Consider the following 10469-nt stretch of genomic DNA (forward strand, 5'->3'; position numbering starts at 1 on the left):
CACCTACCCTTGCTCTCCCTGCTTGAGCTGCACCATCCTCTGCAGGGGCTGCCGAGTGGTGTGTCGGCAGGAGAGCAGGCTGCCACCAAGCAGTGCACATACACCTGACAAGAAGAAAAAGTACCATTTGGTCCACATCAAATCCCTCTTCACAGAGCATTGTCTTTTGTCCTCCTTCTACAGAAGTTACAGCTGATGAGACTTAGGCTTGTCTGAACACTTGCATGCGGCACCTTCTAGCTGAACCTGCCTTGAATTTCAAATTTGGTGTCAAAGAAGCCCTCAGGCAGTTTGGTAACTGAGAGGCTGAGACGGGAGAAGTTAAAACCTCACCAGCTGCAGGGAGGCTATGTGTCAAAGCTAGACAGAAACTCAATCTAGTGCTAGATGCAGCTGTGCACTTAGGAAGCAGCACAAGCCAGAATTGCATCATGTTCATTTCTAGCAAGTTCATGAGTTGAACTGCGTATGAAAAGCCATGTCAAAAAATGATGTGGTTACTCAAGCTGCCGAGGCAGGGGTCCTGCCATGGCTCATATCAGTACATGTGCTAGAGTCCACTCAACTGGGTGGAGTGGGAGCAAAGCACTCTCAGCTGACTGTCCTGGGTTCTCTTTGCTGTTTTTAGACTTAGAGGAGGACAGAACCTCCAAAGTGTAAGACGAAACCCACATGCCTCTGCTTCCCTGCCCATTGGGCTGGCATCTAAGGACATGGTTGACTGGCTGGGAGAGACGGGAGACAACAGAGCTGAACTTTGTGTGGATGTTATGGCGTGTAAGTTGACTTTTCTGTTCAAGACATTTTGAGCTGAAGTGCTATGAATCTGACCCTATAAAAAGTCAGAAACAGCATATAAAAATCATATATACATACCAAACTCTTTTGTTTACTCCAGCCAGTCCAATCTCAAAACTGTTGCACAGCAGATTTGAGAAGGGAACCAAATTAAAGCTGCACACCAGTCAGGCTACTTGGGTTGAATTCTGGCTAGGTCTTAAGTCTGTGAGGTGTTTAAATTAGTTATTTTTTAAGTGGTGTTAAGAATTTCACAGGGTAGGGTCCGTTAATGGGAGGTGACTCTTTGATTTAATCTTACCTGTTCCAGTCGATGTGTCAGGGTCCTTACTGCTAGCCTTTTAAAATGAGAAGGGTGTCTCACCCTGGGGCTAACAGCTACTGGACAGAACTCTGCAACATACTCACTGCCGTTAATCTCGCACCTATTTGAGAGAACAGATAACAGATCTAGAAGAAATCAGGGCTTCTCCGATGAACGCATCGGTCATTCAATAACTACTTGCCCATCCACAGTGATATTCCATCTTGGGGTGCTGTTGAAATCTAAAGACCTGGTTACCCAGCAGTTTTCCAGGTACAGCTCAATGTCAGGGCTCTTGTCTTTCAGCTCCACCTCGACAAAGACAGGGTCCACAGGTCGCTTGAGTATTGCCACGTTGGTCTCGTAGAATTCCATGAAAGATTCATCTCGAGAAAACATCAGGGGATTTTGTTGTTTAATTTTATTTAAATTAAAACATGTTTGGAAATTTTCTGTTTTTCTTAGGAGGAGACTTACCCTTGGACACTCTTGAAACTACATTGAGGGCTTGTCTTATCCTTCTGTACACTGCAGAAAGGGAAATGTTAGGGAGGTTCTTTAGTAGGAAGCAGGGCATGTCTTAACAAGGGAACTTACAACTGAAAGAGTCACAGAAGTTTAAAAATGGTGGAAGAGAATTGCCTACCTGCAATATTTGATCTTGGTACCATTGTACCGGAGCCAAAGGGAGATGATGTGGATGAATCACTAGCAAAGGCACTTAGCACTAGGGTCTCTTTTGCTCGATAGTAGCACAAGACTGTTAGTCTATAATAGGAGAAAAAGTAATTTTTGAGTTCACTTTTACTTTCCAGCAGCTGTACCAAAGTGAGCAGTGTCAGTGAGCAGTAGCTCCTACCTGTAGTCTGGATCTCTTGTGATTATCGGTATGCTGTGTCCTGGAAGAGTCTCTTTCTCATAAGAGATTTCATTTTCATAAATAATGTGATCACCTTCAAACTGTGCATATGGGAAGTTCATTAAAAATTTAATCTTCTCAGGAGCTGGGGCAGGGGAAGAAAAGAGAAAATGCAGGAAAGACAGAGACTTCCAGCAGATGTATCTGCTTTGGCCATGGACTTACCCTTACTGAAGTACCACAGGTAGTGACATGGAACTTGAAGAAGGCATGTCCTTCATTATACTCTTTAGGCTTGCAAGAACTATCCCTCAGTTTGGTTTTACTCATATCAATGGCAGGAACTGTCTTCATTTGGGCAGATATCATTATAGTACCATCTGGGTGGCATACTGAGAAAATTAGAGAGTGGATTATAAACTCAAGGAAAGAATCACAGATCTTTTTATTGATTGATCAGTTGTATAACTTACTTATAAATGCTGAAGAATTAAAACTGCAGCTAACGGAGAACATCTGTAAGGTCTCCATAGTTCTCACTTTCCGTAGGGCAACATCAAACCTTGCTTTAATTTTCTGAAAGGACACTTCCTGTGAAGGAGGTGATGGAAGAGGTGTCCTGTTAAGGCATGTGATCTGTATGTGCAAAGTTCTGCTCTTTAGCTTGTGCCACTTGAATACTAACAAGTCACAAGAGTTAAGTCAGTGTGAAGACATGAGCCTGATGAAACATGGGGGCAGAAGTTTTCTGGTATAAATTAATTGGTCACTGTCACAGAGATAATTTTTGACTGATTATTGTAGAATAGTTCAGATGTTTATGACAGCATCAGTTTTCCCCTGCCATGTCTTAACATTTCTACAAAATGTTCTTTTAAAAGAACTTCTTTCATAAAAACTATATTGAAATATTGTTTCTGGCTCAATGCAGATGGGACATTTTGCCTCATCTTACTAAAAATACTGAGAAGTTTGTTTTTGAAGACTTGGTGCATATCTTTTAGAGACAGCTTAGCACTGCAGATTACATAATACATGGCATTACCCGAAGGGTCCGTGTCCGAAACCTCTTGTCTTACTTGCACTGGCTTAGAGTCCTTCCCTCTGGAGGTTTTCCAATTTCCAAATGTAGTTTAACACTACAGCACTACAAACAGTGACTGTGGGACTGTGGCTGTATGCGCAAACAGTCCTACATGCTTTAAAGGTGGCATCGCTATACAGTTAATGTACCTCATAGATAACTCCCACAGCAAACAGAGGTATTTGCAAGGTCAGGTGTGTAGAATTGGTAGCTGCAAGATACCCATTGGTAAGCGCAACATGCCGGTTCAGGAGCTTGTTACCAAGATACAGGTTCCAGTACTGGTGCAAACCGAAAGTAGGGATGGCTAGATACAGGTTTTCTTCATCACAGTAACCAACTGCTTCTGGTAGTGCTATAGGAAGAAGGGTGGATGAAGACTTAGCAATGAAGGAGGGTTTGAGTGATGATGTTTGGCCCAGGCAAGGATTTCTATCAATCAATCATGGTTAAATTTGGCACTGGCACTGCAGCAGCACTGTTACGTGCATACTGGCATCGTCTGCAGGGCTTTGGCTGTGTTGTGGATGTAGCAGCTCGCAATCGGTGGGATGAGGAATCCTCATGCTCTAGTGGTGGCCTGCCAACTTGCTTCCAGGACTACTCCTTGTTTTAGTAAGGCAAGCTGAGCTATGTAGGTAAATATATTTTTGTGGTCAGCCTTCTTTGGGTTGAACCCAGAGCTGTTTCAGAGATAAAATAGGACAATGAGGAGACTTTGAGTCAGCTTTGTGGCATCCAAAATCTAAGAAGTTTGAGAAAATACCCATCAGACCTCCTGACTGCTTCAATAACCTGTGAAGTACAGCTCTTAGTGGATGACTGTCTCCTTACAGAAATGCTGTCTTTGGAGTTCACAGCAATTTATTTGAGTCAGTTGAGTTCTGCCCTGGACGCAGAGGCAGAATTGCATTTGAGGACAAACTGAAACTCGTAGCAATGTCTGAAAGTTTTGCCAGTAGATGTATGTTCAAGTTATGAGGCATCTTGTTCGCTGAGTTTGCAAGCCAACTTCTTTTACACACTAGTTTTTATTGCTCTCAGTGTCTCGAGGGCAGACTGTCTTGCCAGTATGCAGAAAAGCTGCCATCAGAAAAGCAGCAAGTTGGCTACGTTACCAATAATGAGCTATTGAAGGGTGGGGTTTTCCCAAAAGCTCTCATCCTCAGCCTAAAGCCGTTCTCACCAAATTCAATGAAAATCCGATCCGTGCTGTTGATGCAAAGCAGTTAATATCAGGGGAAAGCTTACCGATATCAGCAATCACACACTCCACCTCTGCAGGATGATGATAGAGTGTCATCTCTGGACCCACGCTTATCGTGTAGTTGACGAGGAGGGTGTATTTTGTTTCATTTCTATTCACATACTGAAAAAGAGAGAAGTATAAGACTGCGGTAGCAATGGCTTCCAGCACAGACAGGAATGTATATCCTGAGCAGCACTAAGTAATTATTCCAACACCCTCCTCTCCCCTGCAAATAGCTCAGTCTCCAAAAACATTGCTTCAGTTGGCCTAGAACTATTCAGAAATCTGGGCTGGATTCAACAGCTCTTTCAGACAAACATAAATGTGGAGAGTGTAGTGCCTGTTCAGAAAATGGAGGCAGAAGTGGACACAGTGGTGTTTCCTCTGTAGCCCACTGGTGAAAGAGCTCATAGAGGGAGATCTGGGTCCAAATCCTTATTCTTCTTTACTCAGAGTGTGGGCTGAACCCAGGAGAGTAAGTAATTGGTTAAACAGAAGGTATGAAGAGATGCTATGAGAGATCCCCCTCAATATCCTCATTTACTTCGCTAAAAGTGCTCCCAAAGCAAACCTGCTGTTCAACCTGAAAGAAATACTTCTGAAATTTTTTGGCTTGACTTGATCCTTAATGTAATTTAACTGTGGTTTGACTGCAGCCTGAAAACTATTTGTGCAAGTCCTGATCCTGTGTGTTCGCAATGTTGCTCCTTGAAACCGAAAATAGCATCGCAGCTCTGTGTGATTTGGTTGAAACAGTAGTAGAGGACTTGCAGTTATGCATCCTCCCACTGAAATGAGAGGCTGAATTCCCTCTGTGAGTTTATACTTTTTACAAATATTTAGATTACAAATGGTCTGAAGCTTAACAAAATTACATTTAGAATACCCTGAGCCTGCCTGTACATGCTCGCATGGTGCATGGCCTGTGCCAGCGGTCAAATGGCTCTGCATAAACATTAGGTTCAGGAATTACTGGATGTTGGTAATTCAGGTTCAGGATTACTGGTGTTTGCAGGATTGCAATAATTGATTTATTTTTCCAAAGCACTTCTGTTTCAAGGGAGAGCGTTTAATAGAGGTTTGACAAACCTCTTTCTGCTGGGCGTGCACGTGGACATTAGCCATGCTGACAGACATAAAGGAAGTCATGTTTCATACCATCTAATTGCACTTGATGCTGTATGTCTCCCAGAGACCCAGGGAGAGCGAGGTGGGGACATACAAGCCTCTAATCTTAATTCAGATGAGCTTAGATTCGTTGACACCTTTATGATCGAGGAACAGTTGTTGGTTAATAAAAGCCAGACTACGCTCTGAAGAGGCAGTGCCCTACCTACTCCAGTCAGCTGCTGAAGTGACCTGCTGTATCTTACCTCCTTTAGAACAAATGGATCATCAAAAGAGACTTCCAGGATAAATCCTTTTGTTCTATTAGAAAAAGGAGTTTCATAAATCTTAAACCCGTGATGCTGTGCTTCCCTCAGGGCAAATGGCACATTTCCTATTGTGATTGCCACCAGAGAGACATCGGGAAGAAAGTGTCCAAATGCAACATTAAATAGCCTTTCCTCTGGCAGAGTATCTGTAGGGAGAGAACATCAAATTACTGCTGATGTGGATCAAGTAACGAAGACGGTTGGGGGTGGCCTCCCGTTCAAGTTCCAGGAAATTTAGCCAACAGCCATCTCTTTAATGGCTCTGATTAATGAGTGTTTGTGTTCTAGTGAGATCTGAAATACTCTGAGTACATGAGAATTGCTTCAAGCTGCAGGAGATTAACAACAAATACATACAACTTTCTAGAAAGTGGGTTCAGGGACTTTCTAGACGTGCACGAAGATATGCAATGACTTTCTTATAAAGAAATCTAGAATCTAGTTCAGTCACATAAAATATGGAAAAACTATCATAATGTATGCTAAGAGGCTCCTTTCTCTTTCTATATCAGTTACCCAGACAGCTCCAAAGATGTTTAGTGTCTTAATGCATTGGAAAATATAATTTAAAAAACATTACTGCACCACCGGGTGGCACAATTATTTCAGTATGCTCCCAAGATAACAAATGCAGGCAGTTTGGGGGAGAAAATGCTATCAACGAATGCTGTCCTCAGACAGTTCTTCTCCCCAGTGTGATAATTGCACAATGTGACATCTTTATTCTAGGGTCCCAGTGCGCGCTGGAAAAATCTGGATGCTATTGTGAAAGAAATGTTTACATTCTTATCAGCAACTTATAATTATCATTTCATCCCATAATGACAGGTGATAGGTGGTACATCCATTAGGGCTAAAGATTTTCTTTTTTTTATAATACTTTGAATCTTGACTTTGGCTAGCAAATTGGAAGTGGGAGTTGAGAACATTCTGGTGAATGTAGATGTGTGGCAGAGGTCAAACGGAGCAATGTGTAACACAGAAAAAGCAAAAGATTGGTAAAAGTCAATGAGAGGAATGACTTACTGTTGATAACAGTTGGTATTTGTGGCATGAAAGGTGTGGTGATGGATTTGATGACAGTATACTTCGTGGTTTGCCAATCTGTATCTGTCCACGTGTGCTCCAAAAACAAGTTAATACTGTAAATGACTCCATACACACCACCAGATATGGAGCTCTAGGAGGTAAAATTTGTGATTAAGTCTTAATTCTCAATAGCTCAGTAGAGAAATGACTGAATGTGGTTAAAATTCTTACACTAGAAAGAGAAAATGGTATTCTAGTAAGTTTGGGATGGATTTTGCTAGGGGAGCTTGTTTGTTTGTTTGATTGGCCCATTTGCCTGGTCCATGTTTGGGTCAGGTAATGCTGAGATTCTCAATAAGGAAGTATCAGGTTTGGGGGACGTCCTCATTAAGTTTAGTAGGTAACCATATTTGCATTTAGTTTTTTACAATCCCTGGATTACCAGTCACGTCTCTCATTCTGTCACAGTTCACTGAAAGTTTGTCAGTGCTTCCAACAGTTCTTCAGACCAAGCCTGTCTGGTGTTACAATACACATAGTGATGTAAGTAAGTGTCCACTGCTACACAAAAAAGTGAACTTCTGAAGGGAATAAGTCAAAATCACACCAATATCGTCTTCACAAATGGAACTGGTAAAGATCCTTGTGAGAATATTGCCAGCTCCTTTCTAAGTGTTCAAGGTCAGGTTGGATGGAGTTTTGAGTAATCTGATCTACTGAAAGATGTTGCTGCTTTAAAGATGCCTTCCAACCCAAGCCATTCTATTCTGTTCTACTGAACATTTCTTTTGCCTCTGTATCTGTAAATTATAGATTGACAAGGAATATACTATGTCCAAAGCAGGTGGCTGCACCCAAACTACATGCTGGGAACCTGTCCCGTGCTAACTTGTGCTGTCTGCATGGAAATTGTCTGGGAAATTACTCCTTGACCCAGACCAGAAGTTTACCAGGACTAGTTGCATAATGTAACAACATAGACAATTGAACTGCAGTGCCCAAGAATCCCTTCACTCTTAATTTATTAGCATATCTTAAAGATTATTAACAAAACACAGTCTCTTGCTTCTATCATGTTTTGTAATCATAATTTCTTAGTTTCTGAGTAAGTGCTTTCAAAGCACAGAGAAGGAGCATCTAGGTCTTCCAAATATTTCTTATATCTAAGAATTTTAAGCAGCAATCAATCACTATTTGGAATGATTTGGAATGATCGTGATTTAGAAACCTCTTCCATGGTGCAGGACCTCAAGTGTGTTAGTGTGTGACAGGTTTGTACTAACCTTTAACTTGCCTCCTTCTGCTCCAATAGGGATAGTTATTCTGATGTGTGTCTTGTTGTGCTCCAGTAAGTAGTTCTTCACCTCTGGGTTTACTATGACTTGATCATCAACTCCCATTAAAATGTCTTTAGACAGAAAGGTGGATTCTTGAACCACTAATGTGGGAATAACACTTGGCACAGTCCATGTTAGCGTAGTATCAGTGAAACTGATGCCATCTGTTGAGTTAGATAGACAGTCCCAGAAGACCGGGTAATTGGAGTTACCAAGTCAGTCTTCACGCTGTAATGGCTGTCTTTCCCTCATTCCTTTTCACCGGGGTACCTTCACAGCTTTCACTAATGAAACACCTTGTAGGATATTAGCCAACCGACGGTTATTTTGTCACAGAAGCCCTGGCGCTCGAAGTGGATTTGAATCACCAGTTTCAGGTGACTAATTAATTTATTCAGAAGAATGGACAGTCATGTTCCCAGCTACCTGCTCTGTTGTCCTTACGGTCCTAGGAGTTTTGCCTTACTGGAAGAAGGAATGGGGCACAGAGCCACCTATTTGGACCTTGTCCTTGAAATATTAGCTTCAAGACCATGACAACTTAAAACCTCCCGCTTTCTCATCAATTGTTCACGTCAGTACTGTTCCATGAGAGACAGAAGATGCAGCCACCACTGTTCTGCAAAAAGCCAGGCTATTTCTGCCTTTCCAGAGAAAAGAACTAGGTAAGTCCCAAGGATGCAGAGCTGCATCCCCTGCATGGAGTTATATGACAGGGAAGAGCCAAGGCTGGGGGATTAGTCCAGGGGAGGCTCCCTGGCCCTCTGCAGCAGTTTTACTTGCCTCCAGTTCCCTGCATCTAACGTGGGGGTAGGAGAAACCAGAGACAAGGCACGACAGTGCACTGGGAACACAAGTAATGTAGCGTCACAGCAGGGAACGTGTTTGTCTGGGACTATAGCCATGGACTCTTAGCTCATGTTGCTCCAAGGGCAGCTTGTAAACCTCTTCTCTTACAGAGTAGGTCACAGGGAAGTGGGGAGCCCGTTTTTTCTACTAGCTCCTTAGGTGGTTATTTTTGGTGAACAAGGAAAAGAATCCTTACCAACAGGACAGGAGACGGTTGTGTCAATCAGCAAAAGCAGCCACCGCTGCCTGTACATGGAAGTGGAAGTGACCATGTTCATATTTACACCACTGACCTGTTGGATGCAGGCAGTAAAAGAGCACTGGTGTTCTGGAGGGGCAGTGGAAACAGCACGGTTTTGTGTCTGATTGAGAGCAACAACTCACCATGCTGACGTCAGACTCGTTGCTGTGATAGGGTGCACGGAGGTACACTCGGGACAGCGTGTTATTGAAGCTGTAGCCCAGTTTTGCTGCATCGCTTACCGTTATTCTCTTTCTCCCTGATGGAGAAACAAACATCAGTTGCCACAGCTGGTATGCAACATTTTGAGTCTGCAAGAGAGAGATGAGCTGCATCAGATCTAAGTTTACCAAAGTCTCTTTAAAAACTATGATATTGTAGCACCTATTTTCCTGTTAGAAGCTGGAGTAACTGGAGTGACACTGCACACTACTAGTTCACCCCAGGCAATAAATACCCTTGATACATATAAAGATAAGGAATTCTATAGGTCTTCAAGGCACCTTTAGGGGTAGTCCCTAGCAGCCCTGGAAGAAAAGGCGGCATTGAACAAATCCCCTTGGACAAAATGCCTGTGCTGTTAATAAAATGATTGCCATCATGCCTGTCGATTGCTGGAGCAGTCCGAGGCCAAATGACAGACTACTTTTTATAGTACGTAGCCATACTGTGTCAAAGATAAGAAGAGAAGAATGTCTGTACTGGTCTAGAATGGAGTGTCCTGAAATGATAACCATATGGGAGGGTAGTCAAAAGGAAAAATGGACATAAGGAGCAAGTAAGACATGAGAAAAATAGGACAAGCTTATATATTTCCCCCTAATGCTTTCCAGCCTCAAATAATTTTCAGCTCAGGGACTCCTGAGCTATCTGTAGCTTCTTTGTATTTTGTAAGTCTTATTGGATTTCTCTTCAGTCAACTTTTCCAGACTCTCCTTGAGATCAAGCAAGCTTTTAGCAGCCACAACATCTTCTGGCAAGGAGTTTGACAGATTCACTACCCATTGTGTGAAGAACCACCTACCTTTGTTTGTCTTGAACTCAGTTTCCACTAATGTAACAAGCATATGGCTCTGTTCTCCTACCTAAATGTCTTTTTGCAGTCTAGAGTGCTAAGAAAACTTGAGAGATTTTTCAGTACTTGATGGCATCTTTGCCATCTCCCTTTTTTTGACAGAGATGGAGCTATGCCCCAAGAATGACTCATAAGACTAGTGAGAAGAGGCAGGCTAGGAACTGTTAGGAAAGACTCCCTTCATACCTCTGGCAATGCTGACATCCAC

The sequence above is a fragment of the Phaethon aethereus genome (genome assembly GCF_964289735.1).
Source record: "Phaethon aethereus genome assembly, chromosome: 3".
Classification (NCBI taxonomy): domain Eukaryota; kingdom Metazoa; phylum Chordata; class Aves; order Phaethontiformes; family Phaethontidae; genus Phaethon; species Phaethon aethereus.